General features: G+C 35.8%; 1 long non-coding RNA gene across 1 annotated transcript in view; it reads left to right on the top strand.

Annotated features, from left to right (window-relative positions):
• The window catches only part of LOC128996114 (uncharacterized), a 213,997-nt gene that overhangs the window by 89,987 nt on the left and 102,734 nt on the right, over positions 1 to 21,276 (top strand). The window lies entirely within an intron of this gene.

A 21,276-nucleotide genomic window follows, 5' to 3' on the forward strand; every position in this document is an offset into this window, starting at 1 on the left:
AATTTTAAACCATTTAAAAAAACAATTCAAGCTTTTGCGTATTGTTTGTAAGAAAGGGATTCATCTTGTAACCGGGGTGATATTATAGAGATGGGAAAATCAATTTCAGTAACTCCCTTATATTTTCATAAACCGTCAATCAGTTCAAACTTTAAGCTAGAAATGATTGGTTGCATAGTGATAAATAGCTTATACCGTTGACAGATGTTGGATTGAATTTCCCTTTGACGGATCATAAATTCCAGGTTACCCTTCTATGACCGGGGTATTACATGATTTGTTGTTGCGGTACAGAAAACCGCAGATAATTTTCTGTTAATTTAGATCAGCTGTACTTCTAAGTAATTTATAAAACCATAAGTAAAACATTTACTTTCTTGTATCAACATTTTACTTAATGTTTATATTATTTCTAATATACTAAGATATTTTAATTAGCTAACATGGAATTACTAAAACTAAAATTTTAAGCATGGCTAAGGTATCAACATTTTATTATTACAACAAAAAATACTACTTTTTTGTAGTAAGAGCTACTAAATAACCAAACTTTTTTTTTAGAATTTAATTCCATTCGAGTTTCATTAAGGACTTAAGAGTTTCATAGTAGACTCGAATGCAGTATCACTCGCCATAGGTAGAATAAAACAGGTTTTAATGAACTCTGAAGTATAAAATTAGACTTTACACATGATTGAAAATCAATCAATACAGAATTGAGCAATTTGGGCGCAAATTGATTCTTACACCTTTATAGATGTGTTTTTAACCCTGCGTGATTCAACCTTTATTTCCAGCTATTAGCTTGTTTATTAAAATCTAAAAATTTTCGTTTTAACAATATAATTGTAATACAATACAACAACATTTTCTAATTATAATAGATAACTGAATTGATGTTTGATTGATTTTCCTACAATTTTAATTTTGTTGTTAATTTTCTTAAGAATTTAAACTACCAATAAGACATTTTCGGATGATGTAATATTGTTTTAATTGAAGGCTCTAGTTGCGTAAATGCCTCTTGTTTCTTGTTACACCTTGCTAAATAATATTTATTTTATAAAACGTATTGTATTTGCGAAATTTTCAGTCACAAATAAACTGGACGCCTCTGTCTTTTAAACCCTGCTACTAAAACATTTCCCAAAACATCAAAGGCTAACAAAAACAAAAGGTCTGCCCCTGTAATTTGTCCCCGCAACTGATTGTTTGAGAATTATTTAAAAGCTGTTTCAATGACTTTGCTTTCAAAGTAGATTTTTTATTGGTCAATAAAGCCCACTATTCAACAAATCACCATTCAATTAGGGTTTTGTAAAAATACGTAATAAAACATTACCCCAATAGATTATGTAGTATTATAAAAGGTAATTAGTTTATTTACCATGATTACCTTACTAATTTTGTTTAAGACAATTTTAGAGTAGGATGAATAAAAAAAATATTGCTCACAAAGGCTACATTTATTTTCATTAAAATAATCACCATAAAAATTTATTACAATAGTCAACCAAGAAGTAGTATTCTTGTAGGTGTCTAATGGTGTGGTTTTTTTTCACATTATTGGTTAACTTCCTTAGAAACTGCATGGGACAACATACAAACAAATAAGACCAATAGTTCTAGTCCAGCACAAAGCTAATAAACCTCCTACCTGGAACATCGACTACTTTACCTATTGATCATTTCCTAAACTAAACGCAATTCTTCACAAAAGTGAAACTGGATTAGGACTCCACGAACCCAAGTTTGTGGACGAGTTTTTAAAGTTTAATTTTCGCTAACCCAATACACCATGCAATGTTCCATCTCTATCCATGACAACGGTAACAAGATTAGAGATGAACTCACCTCGTACACTAATTGGTCTCGTACACTAATATTGGTCCCGTACATGTCCAATATTGGTTTTCAATATTGGACACCAGTTTTACCTGGAAAATTTAATTCCACCACAAAAGTTGTACTAATTGTATTACAAAGCTTTGAAAATTCTGTTGAAATACGCGTAGTATAATGGTTCTTTGAAACTTTTTTGTAAATCACTGTACTAAATCAATCTACGTCATATTCAGTACGAACTTTATAATATTAATTCTTTACCCAGTTTTTTATACAACCATGTACTTTTGTATTAAAATGGACGCATATAGTCAAAATATGTTGTATAAAAACCTTCTACTTTAACTTAAATGTCTAATATAAAAATAAATTGCAATGATATACTTAAATTTGTTGACACACTTTTAACAACCATATACATATGTACGTATACAGCTATACAGCATAAATATTCTGCTAGGTATATTAAATATCTTCAGAAAAATTTGCCGTATCTAGTGTACTTTTTCACATTACATAATAAAACAAAGGATGGTCATTTGTATGTTACAAACTGTAAATTATTATTTAAAAATCTTAAAACTTACATAAAAAACTGATAAAAAATTAAATACCAAGGTTTAGATTACAGTTATTTAAGGTAAGAGTCAAGTACAACTATATATGTATGCACTTTAAACTGTCGATACATTAGAAATAAACATGTATTTGCATTTTGGTTTGAAAAAATATGTAATAACACAAGTCATATTGCATGTTAGTCTAAATTTATGACATGTCAGACTCAAATCAAATCGACGATTTGTCAATAGTGACGTTATGACGTATATGACGTCATAGTCTTTAATTATACAATTCAACTTCGATTGTGGCTGTGATGATTTGTTCCTGAGTGAATGATTTAAATAGAATGTTACTCTTACAATTCGCTTACAAACTAACTACCATGTAATCAAATACAGGCAATATTGTTTTGCTTTTGGAGAAGCAATTTTTCTGAATTTCCTCATTAATAGGTAATACAAATGAAGAAAATACAAATTAAACTAAACATGTTTACAAAATCTAAAAAAACGAGAGATATTTAGTTTTAATTGCATATGGGACTGTTACCAGGTAGCCTAAGCATGTAAGAAATTGTAGGACCGATAATAACCTAAATCATTATATAATATTAATTTATTATACTGTACAATGTTTACCATCACTAATGCACCATGTTGGCAAATTTGGAAATAATAGGTTAATAGGTACTGATAAAAAAAAATTAACATGTAAACATTAACATATAATGTAAAAATTATCAGATAAAGATAAATAAATAATTATCTTATACCAATGGGTAAATAAAGTATTCAGGTCGATTATTTGTGACTTTAGGTTATTTGGAACTAATATTACATGAAAACTCATAAACATATGTTTTTATATGTATTTATACCTACATACATGCTTACTTCCTTAGCCGCTCAAATTAAGGTTGGTTTTTGGCTTTGCCAACAATTTGCATTATAATCTTCGCATGTGTATCAATGGTTTTTAAATGTGCATGGTAAATTTTAATATGTAAAGTATAAAAGCTATACAATTCTTATACAACAATATTTGAAAGCATTTTTTTGACCGATAAATCATAAATCATACGTAAGGCTGAGGAAAAGTTTGTCTGCGGAGACTGGAGAAAGTTTTTACCAGATTTTCCGAGTATCGCCTAATGACACGGAAAGCTGGCTGCGATTTAACTCTTTCCACACACTTCCCTTGGCTATAACTCTACTCTACCAAAGACTCTACTTTACAAAAGAATAAAAAGGATTAAAAAAAGTATTGGTATTGATTTTTTTTAAGCATGGTCCGATGGAACGCGTAATATAAATTATATTGTTGTAGGACAAACAACAAAAAACAGATCCATATTAATTATTAAATTAAAACAGTTGGTATATTTTAAACCTTTTTTTGATAGCAGCAGAAAACCTTTAAACAATGTACATTTAATAAAAACTATATAGGGCCTAAGCTATATATAAAGTTTAATTATTTCATTTAATTATTTAGCATATTTCGTTGACAACAATTTTTTCAAATACATAAGTTCTGGTCAATAGTTTATTTTTAATTTGCCAAATTTATGATCCCCATGATAATGCTTAAAATATATTAATTGTTAAATTGCTAGGAATCTCGACTTATGCATATATTTTTAAAGTTTATTAATGGACTGGATAATACGATGCCGTTATTGAAAATCATATATTGAATACAATAAAAGCTTAAACAACCTCTCTTATACTGTTCTAACAATGTAGTTAACCATAATAAAATTTATTTTCGAATTGAATTTTGTTAAAATAAATTGTTTAATTTTTTAACAATTAGGATAATTAGTAAAATAAAATGTTAAATACCGTGACTAAAAAAGCACATCGCTAAAGGTGTAAGAATCAATTTGCGTTTAGATTGCACGCTTTGGTATTGATTGCTTTTCAATCGAGCGTAAAATCTAATTTTCATACTTCAGCGTTCATTTAAACTTTTCGAATCCACCCCAGGGCGAGCGCATTTTGTCACTTTCCATACGCCTAAAAACCTCTTTGGACTCTCAAAATTTTTAATAAAAAACGTGCTTAGTGTGTTTATGTAGCTAACAAGGCTTTTTACGGACTTCTAAATTGAAATAATGATGAGGAATACTAAGTTTGTTAAATGGTTAGGCCCAGGCAAGTCTTAGGTACATTAACCATAGATTATATGTTTAAAAAAGAGACCAACTATGTTGAAACTTTCTTTAACACAAAGTATAAAAAGTAAACTTATACTTATTGTTGCAGCACATTGTTTATCAATTTCATAGCACATTTAATTTAGATTTGAAAAACACCTATGCCATTTTCTACGATGACGGACTAAAAATTTACAATTATATAATAATCACACTATAACAATTAAGCAAATTTATTGCATCCAAACATATCCTTATTGACTTAGATTTTCCCGTTTACGTGTGAAAATATTTAGTTGGAGTGTGTAAAAGTCTTAATGAGCATGTGTTAAAGGTAAAAAGAGTATACCAAAACAAAATTGTACGTACAGCCAAGCCTCAAAACATAGGGAGTTTGAACATTTACGGACCCCTTTTTAAGTGGGGTCTGAAAATGAGTGGCTTGTTAAAAAAGAGGGAAAAACCATGCCCAGCTTTTCCGTGTCATTAGAGGAAACTCAGCAAATTGTGTGGAAACCTCCCCACCCCTCAGCTGTTTACACGGGGCCAACTTGCTTTGCCAAACTTGAGCACTTTTCTCATATTTTACAAGCTAAGGCAATATTATTTGATTTATTTATTTGATTTATTTATTTATTTATTCCAACGGGAAACCCATTACATTGATACATTCAAAGAAAACAATAAAAAAATCAAGGCAAGATGTGATACAAATACTACAAATAATCAACAACAACAGCAGCAACGTATTAATAATAGTCTAAATTCTACAGCAAAAAATGTGTACTTTGAACATGCAACAATATAACATAACCATATACATTTATCAAATCAATTAACAACAAATAAATTATTTCAGATTGACAACAATAATAAATATATATGTTTTTTTTTCTTTGATCATGCAACAATAAAGTCAAATAAATATTTCAAAAAGACAACAATATAAATAATTTGACTTTTGTAAAACTAATGAATACTGAAATGCTAACAAAAAAATGTATCTAACTTATTCAATACTAACAATTGAAGGTACAGATTGTGTCTACATACATTACAAACTATGTGTCATTGTCGCAAGCTGTAGAGCTCGTCAGTTGCGACTCTTAGCAGGCTCCTCTTGACTGATGTGGAACTGTCAGTGAAAAAGTCAATGTGGTGTGAGGCTTTGTTCCCAAGTCTCTGGATTCTATTGAGGGTGCTATTTGCATCATAGTTGGTGCTCACATGCCGTCTTCCAAAAAGGTCGGTAGATCTGGTTTCAGTACGACAAAGGAAACCAATCTGGCCTAACAGCTCCGGAGAGTCCACGGAACCATTCACCAGCTTGTGCAGAAACACTACTCCAAAAACATCTCTTCTGGCTTCCAAACTTTGAAGATTGAACAATGGCTCGAGATATCTAATAGGAAGTTCTCTGAAGGCAAACCCCATCCGACAGCCAAGGAGACGTAAGAACCTGTCTTGGATGGTCTGAAGCTCCCGAACCAGGGTAATCTGATGCGGCGACCATACTACACAGCTATATTCAAGCAGTGGACGTACAAGGGCGCAATAGAGTGTCCTAATAGAGCGAAGGTCACCAAAGTCTCTGGAAGAACGTGCTAACAGGCCAAGAGATCTAGACGCTTTCGCACAGATGTTTTGGATATGTAAATTGGGTCTCAAATCCTGAGCAAGCATTACACCAAGGTCACGGATACTCTCACAACGAGTCAGTGGAATGTTATCCAGTTTGTAGTCGAAGATGATGGCAGATTTAATTCTATGAAATGTGCTATGATTGGTGTGACTTAACTCTGTATTCTCACGATGAATAAGTTTAGTGACTAGTTAATACGGTATAAATATTTAAGATAATTGCAAAATGTTCTAGCAAAACATTTGGCATTCAGTGGAATTCAATTATTAAATTTTTTTATTAAACGTTTGCATGTTTTGTCGTAGTATGGGACATTAGCAACATCTGTTGGTTCTATAAAGAAATCTATCTGTCAATATCATTATAGTTTTATGATACAAATAAAAAAGGAGTTAGGGCCTACTTAAAGATACTTGGCAGCTTTTAAACAACTCGTCAAGTAAATTAGCCTATTGATTATCGAATATTAACAATCTTATTAAATAATTAATGTTACAAACGAGTGTTTAACACCTTATCTATTAGTTGGGAGAAACATGGTTTTGCTTTTTTAAAGTAACCCCCCCCCCCAAATTAGAAATAAATGATCATGTAACGATTGAGAAATAATAGTCTATGGACAGACAATAATTACTGTAAGTAGGTTAAGTATATTTAGTGGCAGCGTGTGATGATTACGAGTTTTGTTTCTCTTACGGAATACTATTATCTAAATCTTTATAGTTATAAAGGTAAAAACCCAGAATATGAACCAACAAAGGTTTTCTCTCTGTAACTCCCGTCCTGATTTTAATCTTTATAACGCCACAATACGAAGCATAAATTTATATTCAGTATTTCAACGGTGTGAAGAAGTTTGGATGATAAACACAGTAAAATATTGCCACCAATGGAGTGGAATTTCCCACAAACCTGACCTCGCTTTGTGTGTTTCATACAGAGAATCTGCCTTTGTTGTGATTCTGACATGAATAATGCGATGTGTTCGGAATGGCGTTGGTTTACAGAATGAAGTTTAATACTCAATCATTATTTTAATGCTTATATTTAAAAAAAACTTAGGATAACAAACATTTTAATTCCGAAGATGCCTTTATTGTTCTAGTCCCTTATAAAACCGGTTTCGTTTTTTTACATCCACACTACGTATGTCACGTTTAACGAGTGGTAAAGATGATCATTAAATGTTTATACTATTGTAAACCATTTAAAAACCAAACCTAGCTTGTACGTATTTACTTTACACCAATAAAATAAAATTCTTCTTTCTTGTTTCATTTATGTAATATCATACGTCTAAATGAGATCCGTAGCCTCTTCAGCCTGAAAATTATCGTGGCTTCAAACTTCGCGTTAACCGAGAGAGAGTTGTTGGGAGCTTAATTCACGCACACAATTCGACAAAAATGGGATTTATTACTTCGTTAATTCACTAAAATTATACAATCAAGATCTCGCTTAAATTATACAATTAAGGTTTAATCACTTTTTACGAAATAATTTAGATATTGAATTTAAAGTTAAGAAATAAAATTTAGGTTAGAGGGAGCACGGAGTCGCGTCTGTTTTAATTGAGTTTTCAACGCGGACTGCCTTGTTCTCTGGTTGTTGGCAATGCTGATGCACCTCGCGGACCAATCAGCGTTCAGCGTAGTCTCTGAGCGGCACCCTGCGCAAGGCTTTACCTCTTTGCCCGCCAAATACACTCCCCAACGGAGGCTAGCTCCGTCAGCAGAAAGCCCGAGTCAGCACCGGCAATGAGCATATTCCAGCTTCATAACTTTTACCATTAGAATATTACTATAGTTTAAACGAGGTTGGAGATAGTTTGGTGATGCCGGGATATTCATATGGAGACTCGATTATCTTCAAATAATTACTCAAAAAAATATTTCTTAAGTTTCTGACCACTGGTTTGGACGATGATCATATTGATTAATTATTGATACTAATGTATTGATAAAGGTGTGATGGTCAATGTAATCACTAATTCAGGTCATTTATACAAATTTGGCAGTTACTCCTACCCTGCCAATTCCTTATTTAATTATCATATCTCCTGAGTAGTCGATTAGAGTTTAATTATTAAGAGTATAAACGGCTAGGCCGTTACATAAAACTCCTTAAGTTTATAAGCAAGTCTTAGAATCTTAATTTAAATTACAGCTATCATAAAAAAGAACGATAATATAGAAAAGGGCAAATCAATTTCAGTAACTCCCTTATAAATAAAAGGTTAAAATACCTGCTTGTCGCCTTGTGGTCCAAGTATTGTCCTAGTGGATTATGTACATTTCGGCGCGAGCGCCATCGTCGGATTCATATAAGAACTGTTTACACTAAACTTCCCTGAAGAGGTGCGTAAGATGTCCACAACACAAAACACATATAAAAACAAAAACCGCTCGACTGTTATTTAACATTTTTTACTTTTGCTACGCGTGCACTCTTCAGTCGAGTCTCGAAACACGTCTGGCGCGCCTCCATATCCTGCCCGTGCACGCGTAGCAAAAGTAAAAAATGTTAAATAACAGTCGACCGGTTTTTGTTTTTATATGTGTTTTGTGTTGTGGACATCTTACGCACCTCTTCAGGGAAGTTTAGTGTAAACAGTTCTTATATGGATCCGACGATGGCGCTCGCGCCGAAATGTACATAATCCACTAGGACAATACTTGGACCACAAGGCGACAAGCAGGTATTTTAACCTTTTATTTATTTGTCAATCAATTGGTCCGGAAACACCACAACAATATGAAAAAAAAAACTCCCTTATATTTTCATGAACCCTCAATCAGTTCTAACTTTAAGCTAGAAATGATTGGTTGTATTGTGATAAATAGCTTATACCGTTGACAGATGTTGGATTGAATTTCCCTTTGACGGATCATAAATTCCAGGTAACCCTTCTATGACCGGGGTATTACATGATTTGTTGTTGCGGTACAGAAAACCGCAGATAATTTTCTGTTAGTTTAGATCAGTTGTACTGTACTTCTAAGTTATTTATAATTAACATAAGTAAAACATTTGGTTTCTTATATCAACAATTTACTTAATGTTTATATTATTTGTAATATACTAAGATATTTTAATTAGGTAACATGGAATTACTTAAACTGAAATTTAGAGCATGGCTAAGGTATCACAGTTTTATTGTTACAAAAAAAAACCTGTTTTTTCGGTAGTAAGAGCTACTGAATAACCAAACTTTTTGTTTAAAATTTAATTCTATACGAGTTTGAGAAAGAACTAAAAAGGATCATAGGCGTATAAAACGCAATATCACTCGCCATAGGTAGAATAAAACAGGGTTTAATGAACGCTGAAGTATAAAATTAGACTTTACACATGATTGAAAATCAATCAATACAGAATCGAGCAATTTGGGCGCAAATTGATTCTTACACCTTTACAGATGTGTTTTTAACCCTGCGTGATTTAATCTTGTTTTCCACCGATTAGCTTGTTTATTAAAATCTAACAATTTTCGTTCTAACAATATTTTTGTAATACAATACAACAACAATTTTTTATTATAGTGGTTTTAGAATTTAATTCATTAAATTGATGTCTCCTGATTATTATTTAGGCCAGTGAAACGTGTCAAGAATAATAATGCTTCAATAAACACAACATTTTAATTTTTATTCATTCGATTTGTTTTTGAGCACACTAAATATAATATTTCTAGAATCATATTTTTGTCCCTATGAATTGCTTATGGTGCTTCAAAATATTTGTTTTCAGTGATATCTGCCTTTTATAGAACTTTATTTATTGTTTTATTGTTCATTTCAAGAACAATAATAAAGATTTTTTCAGTAAGTCGTCGTACTATTTCAGGGATTATTTTTATATAGCTTAACTTTTGTGGAAAATAAATACACTTTTGAAGCATTGCACATAATCAAGACACAAAAATCTTAAAATAATCAAACAATATTTTAAAGCTCGATTAAAGGTTAATGTTTATACACCAAACCAACCCAAACAACAGTATATTATTATATGGAAATTCCTATAAATTTTCTTTACTTTACTTCTTCAATAATTCCATCTAAATTATATTGTGATAGTCACATCTTTCATGTGGAATAAACAAAAACTGAAGACTCCGGTGGACGGAGAGAGTGTTATTTAAACAATAGTTCAAGTTACATTATACAAGATAGATTTGAAGTAAATAAAACAACAATACGTTTTTACCCTTGATTCTTATTCTTTCTCTAAGGTAAAGTAGAGTTATAGCCAAGGGATTGTGTGGAAAGAGTTAAATCGCAGCCAGCTTTCCGTGTCATTAGGCGATACTCGGAAAATCTGGTAAAAACTTTCTCCAGTCTCCACAGACAAACTTTTCCTCAGCCTTGCGTATGATTTATCAGCTTGGCTATTTTTATGACCAAGAATACACTTTTGCTAGTCATATAGCTTTGCTTACTCTCAGTAAAAGTTTGATGTAACTTTGTTAAAACGTAAGTATTCTGTATGTACTTGTAATAATGTTTCTAAGCATATTTAAAAACAAGTTACGATCAATATTATTTAAATGCATGTTAATTATTTTAGTTTAGTACTTTTTTGTAAGAACTTCTACAAAAGTCGAAAATTTACTTGCAGATCCTGTTTACCTCCTAATGTTGTTAATTTATAAATTGTTTCACGGTTTCGTTTTCACTGTACAATTATATAGTTTATTATGTTCATTCCTAGCAAATATTTTGTTTTATGTTTTATACATTTCATTTCGGTTAATTTATCTCTATTAAACATTGTGTAAGATAATAAACACAATATAATAGACACAAAACATATTGGTTAACTGTTCATTCTTTTATTGGTATAACAATTTCTTACATGCCACCATTTTAGAAATTATTAATATGTTTAAACCAATATTTTATTTTTCCCTAGACAGTTTTGAGGTGAAATAAATCTCTTGTAATATTGAGTTCATTATCAAATAAACTTTGTCTTATTAGTCTGACTCATTGCAAAAAATTTAATACAACCTTAAATCCGCACAACTCCCGAGCTACCATTCGTAGCTTTTAACGAACTTCCATGACTAAACAAACACTGATCGGTTTGTAATGTTCAACTATGACTTTTTTCTGATGCCTTTGACGATTGGTTAGTATCGCATTCCTACGCCTTTGCATCAGCTGATTGAATGAATCTACCTCTTTTCATCTCCTACCCTCTATCCTCTATCAAAATCTCTCGTACAAACCTTTGAAATATTTAAACAACTTTATCATGTTTGAATCGTAAGCTTTCATTTAGTTTTTTCTGACACTTAAGTCTTTTCGACAAAACTCAAAGTTTGCGATATCAGGTACAACTTAAAAAAATACTGTAAGAAAACACATATAAATAAGTTGTCCTAGATAAGGCTGAATTTAACCTTTTGCTACACAGAATATTTTTCATTTTAGTGTGTCGTTGGTTAATTATCTTGTTAGATAAATATTAACGGTAAATAGTAACTGAGTAACATACAATTTTACTGATAGGCTGGTGTTTAACAATTCTGTTTTATGGTATACAGTGTTTTGTTATTTAATGATTGCGTATTTTTAGATTGTTGGTATTTTAACTTTATATGAATTTAAAACCCTTGCCTGTCGTAATTTTAGGTTTTGTAGTAATAGTAACTTTTAACTGCTGAAATACAATGGCAGTTACTGTGTCATTATATATTTAATAATGTAATTTTTTAAACATATGTTCCATTTCCTGATATGAAACAAGCAAGATTTAATTAATATTATATAAAATTTCATATATTTTTACATAGCATAGTATTGAGATAACATTTTTAAATTAGTGATCAAAATAAGGCTGCGAATGTAAATATGTTAAGCCTAAAGTTTCATTGAAGATTGTTACTTCATTAAAATATCGCTACTATGGAATTACATTTTTATTTTTTTATTGTTTTTATTTAAGAGGTTGGCAGACTCTTTTTACCTTGCATTTGCCCGTCCACATTGACTAACCACCTGTGCGTGGATCGTATACAACAACCTTTTTGGCGTGTTTAATGCTTAGGTTTTTTTTCATAATATTATGGTCTGCGTCCTGCAAAAAAAAAAACTTAAATAAGACTTTTATCCAGTGAATTGTGATCGATGTGTCATATTTGTGGTGCTTGTATTACTCTTTTGGTATTAAAACAATACCAATCACCCAAATATAATTTCCCTTGGAAAGATTAACAAAAATATCCTATGTCAATGCAGTAATTTTTTTAAATTTATATAAAGGCAAATTGTATTTAAATAAAGTATTCAAAGGTATCGTTTCAGTTAAAAACATTTGTACAAGGACTCAATTGTATTTTCCAGGTTCAACTGGTACCCAATATTATAAGCCAATATCAAACATGTACGAGAGCAATTGGTGGTATAGTTAGGTGAGGTCATCTTTGAAATTTTTAGTATTGTCATTAAAACAAAACATCTGCGTGTTGGGTTTGCGACGATTAAGATACTAAATTTAAATTTTTATAATACCTAACACGGCTATGTAATCGATGCAAAAAGTTAGTTGTGTTTAAGGCCTAGTCTAAACAAATATAATATAATTAGTTATAAATAAAGTCTTTGCAGGTTAGGGCTTTAATTGGTCACATAATTTGGTTTATTATTCAATAAAGTGTATCAGCAATATGAAACATAATTTTTCCTTTTTTTCTACAAACTTTGAGTAAGCGGTGGCACACCTATGCCATTTTATAGGGAAATCTATAACAGTTGCAATAACTTTTCAACAAAACTTTTTTACAGCTAAGGGTTTAGCATATTTTAATAAAAAAAGCTATAACATACAATATTTTAATAACTATGGTCAGGTTATTTATTTACAATTCCTTTGATTTTATAGACTTTTATGGGAAAAATCACAAGAGATACAGTCATTTTGTAAAAAAGACTATATACTATACAACATGTATATCCAAATGATTATTTAGACACTTTTTTCCAATAGTTGATTTTCCCGTCATTTTCTGAGGTTTCATGTAAACAATTATTTAAATTGAAATTTCTAAAAATATAAAAATTGATATACCTGAATAAGTACCGACATACCAAATTTCATCAAAATTTGACCACAGGGGTGGTTTGTGGCTCTGTAAACATCTACTCACTCACACAGATAAATATACACAAACACACACACACTTATCACTTCAAAACCACTTTGAAGACGGAGCTTTTCGATCATACTACAGAGCATTATCAATGGAATATATACTGTTACAGAACTATTTTTGGTTCCTGGTACAGTTTATGTTTTAGAGCGGATTTTTTAGAAAAATATACATTGAAAGTAAAGTTAGTGAAACCGCTTTCAAATAATTTCCGAAACAATCAACTACGGAGCCTGATTACAGGGGTAAACCTTTTGTGTTTGTTGGTCTTTGATGTTTTAGAGAACTGTTTTAAACCAAAGTACAGTGTTCAACAGCCAGGGTTTGTTAGTTTAAAATATTTGAAACAAAAACCTTAGGAATCTTGCAAATACTATAAAATTTTTATATAAAAATTGTGTGGCCTAGTATTACGAGAACTGGAGAAATTTTACTCACTTACTGCCACTATTAAACTGAATAGAAGTACATCCCCTTTCAAATATTCAGAATATAGTCGCTTCATTGAATGAATGAAATTATATATACAAAATCTTATCTATTTTAACAAAAAGTATTCAATGTGATACAATAATGTTTAATTACTTTAGCTACATTCAAGTTAATTGGGTATTATAGATCTACATGATTACTACTAATTGACTATGGCAAGTTGTCATTTAATATTAAGGTCATGGTTTCCCATCAACAATTATTGATTAAACAGTAGTTGCGGTATGTTTGTATTTAATTAACAAACAACACGCTGTATACTAAGTGGTAAATGTAACATACTTATTTTTTATGTTACTTTACACCATTTCACAAATTGTGATATTATATTCCTAAAATCAACAATATTGTACAATACACAATACTAGATTAGAGACCACAAGCAATGTTGGTATTGGAACCCAACACAATTGTCCCAGCTGATGTGACTATTGATGTGTTTACGGTACATTTGATTGCAATCAACATCCTGATATTGGAGTGGAACGAAACCATTCACCAATGAAATTACTGTCTGTGAACAAGCTACCGTTTCTGTCCACATATATTTTATTTGAATCGTTATTAAATTCTGAGCTTATATTTGAATGATATTTTAAAACAACCAATGTTTAAATATTTTATACTTGTGAAAGTAGTTTTAGTTTAGTAAATACCTCAATGACCTTTGTGTGGAGATCTTAAAAGTGAGTATATTTTGGCTGTTAGGTTGAGTGTAATTTTAATACAAATTTCAAAATATATCAATGAATAGACAGCTAATAGTCCTGTTGTTCATTCAAGGGTTTTCGTGTTGACAGTAAAACTCTTTCCACGCGATAAACACTCGCCAGCAAATATTGTTCCCACGAGACAACAATATAAACCTCCGAGATGCGTCAATATTTGAGAAGGCTTGTCTTTGCTGGAAACACACGTTTTGCTCCATACTATCACCGATAAAAATAAACTAAATACCACATGTTTTCATAAAATAAACTTAGCACAGTAGGCATTTTAGTACGTGTAAAAAAATATATGCGATGTATACTAGCTGTTGCCCGTCAGCTTCGCCCTACATACGTTTCTAATTGTTTAACTACTATAAGCCCGCTGAAGTTCTTTCTGAACTTCTGACAGTGAAAAATTATTTGTACATTCCGTAAGCTTTTTTATACAGGGCGATAATTTCGCTTGTAAGCATGGTTTCCGAGATATCTCTATAAGTTCTGCCCCAGGACAAGAGCTAGAGGCGGGGACTTTTGGTTTGTTCACCTAACTATACCAAACAAAGTTACAAATTCAGAAATCGTATTACAAACATTTCCATCCATACCTTTTTTGAGCATTCGCCTGAAATACAGATAGAAAGCATAACATTTTGTTACGTACAATCGAGTTTAAAACAGTTATGAATACTGTTAGCGCTACGTATGATTTACGTCAAAATACTTTTGTCAGTTTTGTCAAAAATAGCACCTCATTTGTGACCATATTGTGTTAGCGGCTGAATATTCCCTTTGTTTAAAGTATTAGTAATTTATGAGCTTTCTCGAATCTGGTATATCCAAATGGTGAAAATTCTACCTAAACATCCAACGTAACGTATAAATTTCGGTATTAACAGTACTACATTGATTAGTATTAAAATTTACAAAAAGATATACAGATGCGTAATTATTTTTTCTGTAAATACCAATAAGACTATTATTATTGATAATAAACATAAAAATTTGTATAGGTTTATTGCTGCAACAAATCCATCAATATTTATTGTCGAAAGTAAAAGATTGTTTTATGCATGGTACTTGATGAGAAATCCGGTATTTTACAATATTCATGAAATTATCTTTTGATACGCCTTTTTACTCGGTCTTGTTGAGTTTCCAGCTGTACTCAACGCACTCAACCTGTATTTATGTAGGCCACACGTCACGTACGTAAAAGCTAATGGCTTTTCACCAGACGTGTTTCTGAAGTTAAACGTCTGTCCAGCTAACGAGTCTATTGTTGTGTGAAGGGACTGTCAGCCCGATGTAGAAACTGAAGTCATTTGTGGTTGTTTATAGTAAAGTAATAAAATGCATTTAAGCTAACCAACCATACCTCTATGTAACAGCTTACAAAATGTTGAATACGTGGACGTATGGTTTCAGAGAATAGTGGAATACGTTTTCTTGGTAAAAAAATACTTTAAAGGAATCAATTAATTATTTATTTCAGAAAGCCAATGACCTTATCACCCCCTCTAGGTGATTTTTGGCGTCCAGGTCTAGATGGCTCTAGATGGCTCCTCATCACTTTGGTCTTCCTCACTGATCTCTGTTGGTTTATCTTCATTAGGATCATCCCTCAGATATGTTGTTTTCTTGCCTGGAATAAGTAGTAATGTAGTTTTAGACATAATAAATTTATAGGGGTAACTCGTAAGTAAACAGCCAAACTCCGAGAATTATTTATGTGGGTCAAAATAATAAACCATAATAATAATAATCAAGAATAAATTTTTTTTCTTAAATCACTTCGTTAACCAGATATCTGCCATTTTGTTTTTATGCATACACATTTTTATCTTTGACTTTTTTCAACCGATCATTATAAATGTGACGTAATTTTCCTGGCGGACGACAAGAGGTAAATTACGCCACCGGTAAGAAAACGAGATCCCAGGATTCGCCCTAGTCTGGTCGCGGGGAGTTTCCCAGGAGTCGATAGTGATTCGGATAGCCTAACTTTGATAGCCCTGGTTGTCAGAGCTCGAGACGAACGTTGCGGGTTACTAAACACCCTACTCGAAATCACCACTCTAGCCTAGGGCTTGTGGGGAAATAAATAATTTTGACTTGACTCTGTGGGCAAATATCTAAATGACACACTACTAGCTAACTTAACAAATCAACAAGTAAGCTAAGTAGGCACTCCGCTTACCTACGGAGTTACGTCGTCACCCTGAAACAAACAAGGTTAGTACAAGATAGGCCTAACCTAGCCTAACTCCCACAGAGTCTGAATTTACTAGACAAGAAAACGAGTTGGCTTAAGTTGTCCAAGTGAGACACGAAACGGGAGAAAAACTGAAACTAAAAATAAAACTGCTTCAAGAGCTGATACGAAAAAAGAAAAACTAAAACTTCAACTTCCCCACGTGTTCAACTTAAGCAAACTTCTGCAATAATTATCAAGCAGAAACCTGTCTGCTGGGGCCAACTTCGGGGCGTTCGGGAACTTTATAAAGGGGTTTAAGAATTTAAAAAGAAAGTCCCAAGACGGATTAAGAAACGTTAAGCGAAAATATATTTCACCAACTGCAATACTTTACTAAATTAGTTGGTTAAGGCGTGTGACTAGGTCTGCGTATCAGGCCTAGTCTTCAAGTTCAACCAAGCTTCGTACACGAAAGCTGGTCAAGTAATATACGAAAACCAGAGAAGTTAACTACGAAACTCACCAGTCGACGAAATTATAACCCACTATGTTCCTGCACAAGTTCACTACAAAACTATTCGAACTTAAGCTTTCAGAGCTTGCTGAAACGTAACTTTAAAAACGACGAAGAAATTGAATGAAATCACTTAGAATTCAAGACGAACGAACGAACTCGCGAAAAAGCCGGGAATACGAATGACGAAAACTTCACAAAACTTCTTCTTACTTCACCTTCGTCTCAGAATCGAGACGAAAGTTAAAACGATTCCTGATTGGTCAACGAGTTACCGAAACAAAAAAAAACTGGCAGCGAAGGCAGGCGCATGGTAGCTTTAACAGGCTTACAGCCGCGTACCGCTCAAAGGTGACCTCGCTGCTCATCTTCTCTCCCGTAGCCCGGCCTCAGACGCAGTCGAACAGCCAAACAACCAAACTGACACCAACGTCGTCTGCGGTCTTGGAATTGGAGGTTAGGTACGACGTCAGTTTAGTGTCGTCGCGACTAGGCTTACTCAACAGCTTATGTTTAGCTGTTTAATGTTCGTGGTCTAGATCGTTATATTTTTACCCCCCTACCCATTTGACTCGTTACATAAAACTTTATATGAATGTTGAAGTGAAATAGACCCAAGGTGGAAGACAATTATCCTAATCCAATACAAAGGTTCAAAATGGCGACCATTTTAATTTTGTGAATTGAAATTGTGCTAAAAATTACTAATTTTATGAAGAAATATCATGTACACTTTTATTAAGCGTTTAAAATTTCCTATCAAACAACACCAAATTCAAAAAAACAAAATAAAAATAACTGAAAATCACGATTTGTTATTGCAAAATGAGGCAAACCTGACTAGCTTGGACTTGTTAATTTAAAATTTAATGTAGAACACGAAAATTACATCATTTACTTAAATCCGTTTGCAGGTAATTGAGAAATAGCTGTGTAGTGTTTGAAAACATCGTTATTTTAGAAATAATTAAAATAATACATATGCAGATCAACTCACCTCAAGCAAATAGCCAGGCTGTTCTGTATGAGACGCCATGATCTACTTCGGGCACAGCAAGATGTATGTTGGACAGCAGTTGGAGTCTTCAGGTGTGTGACGCTGGTGTGGCGGCGGTGGAGGGGAAATGCTGCGGCGGCTCACCGGCTACGTAGCCGCCAGACGTAGTGGCGGTGGAGGGGGAATGCTGCGGCGGCTCACCGGCTACGTAGCCGCCAGACGTAGTGGCGGTGGAGGGGGAATGCTGCGGCGGCTCACCGGCTACGTAGCCGCCAGACGTAGTGGCGGTGGAGGGGGAATGCTGCGGCGGCTCACCGGCTACGTAGCCGCCAGACGTAGTGGCGGTGGAGGGGGAATGCTGCGGCGGCTCACCGGCTACGTAGCCGCCAGACGTAGTGGCGGTGGAGCGGGAATGCTGCAGCGGCTCACCGGCTACGTAGCCACCAGACGTAGTGGCGGTGGAGGGGGAATGCTGCGGCGGCTCACCGGCTACGTAGCCGCCAGACGTAGCGGCGGAGGAGGGGGAATGCTGCGGCGGCTCACCGGCTACGTAGCCACCAGACGTAGTGGCGGTGGAGGGGGAATGCTGCGGCGGCTCACCGGCTACGTAGCCGCCAGACGTAGCGGCGGTGGAGGGGGAATGCTGCGGCGGCTCACCGGCTACGTAGCCACCAGACGTAGTGGCGGTGGTGGGGGAATGCTGCGGCGGCTCACCGGCTACGTAGCCGCCAGACGTAGGGGCGGAGGAGGGGGAATGCTGCGGCGGCTCACCGGCTACGTAGCCGCCAGACGTAGGGGCGGAGGAGGAGGAATGCTGCGGCGGCTCACCGGCTACGTAGCCGCCAGACGTAGGGGCGGAGGAGGGGGAATAATGCGGCGGCTCACCGGCTACGTAGCCGCCAGACGTAGTGGCCGTGGAGGGGGAATGCTGCGGCGGCTCACCGGCTACGTAGCCACCAGACGTAGTGGCGGTGGAGGGGGAATGCTGCGGCGGCTCACCGGCTTCGTAGCCGCCAGACGTAGCGGCGGTGGAGGGGGAATGCTGCGGCGGCTCACCGGCTACGTAGCCACCAGACGTAGTGGCGGTGGAGGGGGAATGCTGCGGCGGCTCACCGGCTACGTAGCCGCCAGACGTAGGGGCGGAGGAGGGGGAATGCTGCGGCGGCTCACCGGCTACGTAGCCGCCAGACGTAGGGGCGGAGGAGGAGGAATGCTGCGGCGGCTCACCGGCTACGTAGCCGCCAGACGTAGGGGCGGAGGAGGGGGAATGCTGCGGCGGCTCACCGGCTACGTAGCCGCCAGACGTAGTGGCCGTGGAGGGGGAATGCTGCGGCGGCTCACCGGCTACGTAGCCACCAGACGTAGTGGCGGTGGAGGGGGAATGCTGTGGCGGCTCACCGGCTTCGTAGCCGCCAGACGTAGGGGCGGAGGAGGGGGAATGCTGCGGCGGCTCACCGGCTACGTAGCCGCCAGACGTAGGGGCGGTGGAGGGGGAATGCTGCGGCGGCTCACCGGCTACGTAGCCACCAGACGTAGTGGCGGTGGAGGGGGAATGCTGCGGCGGCTCACCGGCTACGTAGCCGCCAGACGTAGGGGCGGAGGAGGGGGAATGCTGCGGCGGCTCACCGGCTACGTAGCCGCCAGACGTAGGGGCGGAGGAGGAGGAATGCTGCGGCGGCTCACCGGCTACGTAGCCGCCAGACGTAGGGGCGGAGGAGGGGGAATGCTGCGGCGGCTCACCGGCTACGTAGCCGCCAGACGTAGGGGCGGAGGAGGGGGAATGCTGCGGCGGCTCACCGGCTACGTAGCCGCCAGACGTAGGGGCGGAGGAGGAGGAATGCTGCGGCGGCTCACCGGCTACGTAGCCACTAGACGTAGTGGCGGTGGAGGGGGAATGCTGCGGTGCTCACCGGCTACGTAGCCGCCACACGTAGGGGCGGAGGAGGGGGAATGCTGCGGCGGCTCACCGGCTACGTAGCCACTAGACGTAGTGGCGGTGGAGGGGGAATGCTGCGGTGCTCACCGGCTACGTAGCCGCCACACGTAGGGGCGGTGGAGGGGGAATGCTGCGGTGCTCACCGGCTACGTAGCCGCCAGACGTAGGGGTGGTGTGAACAGTGCACGGGCGACGTACGTCTCCAGACGTCTGGCTACGCCGGTGTGAACAGACCTAGAACCACCCAAATTGTATGTCAAAATACTAGGCAATGTCAATAAGAGCAACTGGCCCAAATAAAAAAATAAAATTATAAATAATTACTTTGGGCATGATTTTTTAAATTGAAATGAATTTTTTTATTACCATGGCAACCTTTGCGATGTTGTCTTTATTAACAGGTGAGGTTTGCAAAAAATGTTTTAATAAGACTTATAAGGCTTATGTTGTGTTTTTAAAGAATGAATTCCATTAACTTATTGAACTCGTTTTATTAGAGATGTAAACAGAGAAACTAAATTGTAAAATCAAAACATAAACAATCACCAGCAACCTGCGCCACTTCGAGATTTCAAAGTCCGTGATATATTTTATATAGTTGATAAGCGTGATAAGGATTATTTCTCATCATATCCCTACTAATATTTTCCATAGTGGGAAACATAAATTTAGACTGAGTATTTCAACAGTGTGCAGAAGTTAGGATGATAAACACAGTAAAATATTGCCACCAATGGAGTGGAATTTCCCACAAACCTGGCCTCGCTTTGTGTGTCTCATACAGAGAATCTGCCTTTGTTGTGATTCTGACATGAATAATGCGATGTGTTCGGAATGGCGTTGGTTTACAGAGTGAAGTTGCGTACGTCAAATGTATGATTTTGTGGTGATAATTATTGTTTCGATGATAAAATATAAATTTAAAATATTAGTTATATTAATGTTTTTATGGATAAATGGTGTTGTTTAGCGAGTGTGTTGATTAAGTTGTTGTCACCTTTTCTTAAATATATCACGTAAAGCTCAAGATACTATGAATGACAATAATTTTGGAACGAAAACCAAGCA

The sequence above is a fragment of the Macrosteles quadrilineatus genome, unplaced genomic scaffold (assembly GCF_028750875.1).
Source record: "Macrosteles quadrilineatus isolate MER2022 unplaced genomic scaffold, UCM_ALF_1.0 Scaffold_6__1_contigs__length_79288215, whole genome shotgun sequence".
Lineage (NCBI taxonomy): Eukaryota > Metazoa > Arthropoda > Insecta > Hemiptera > Cicadellidae > Macrosteles > Macrosteles quadrilineatus.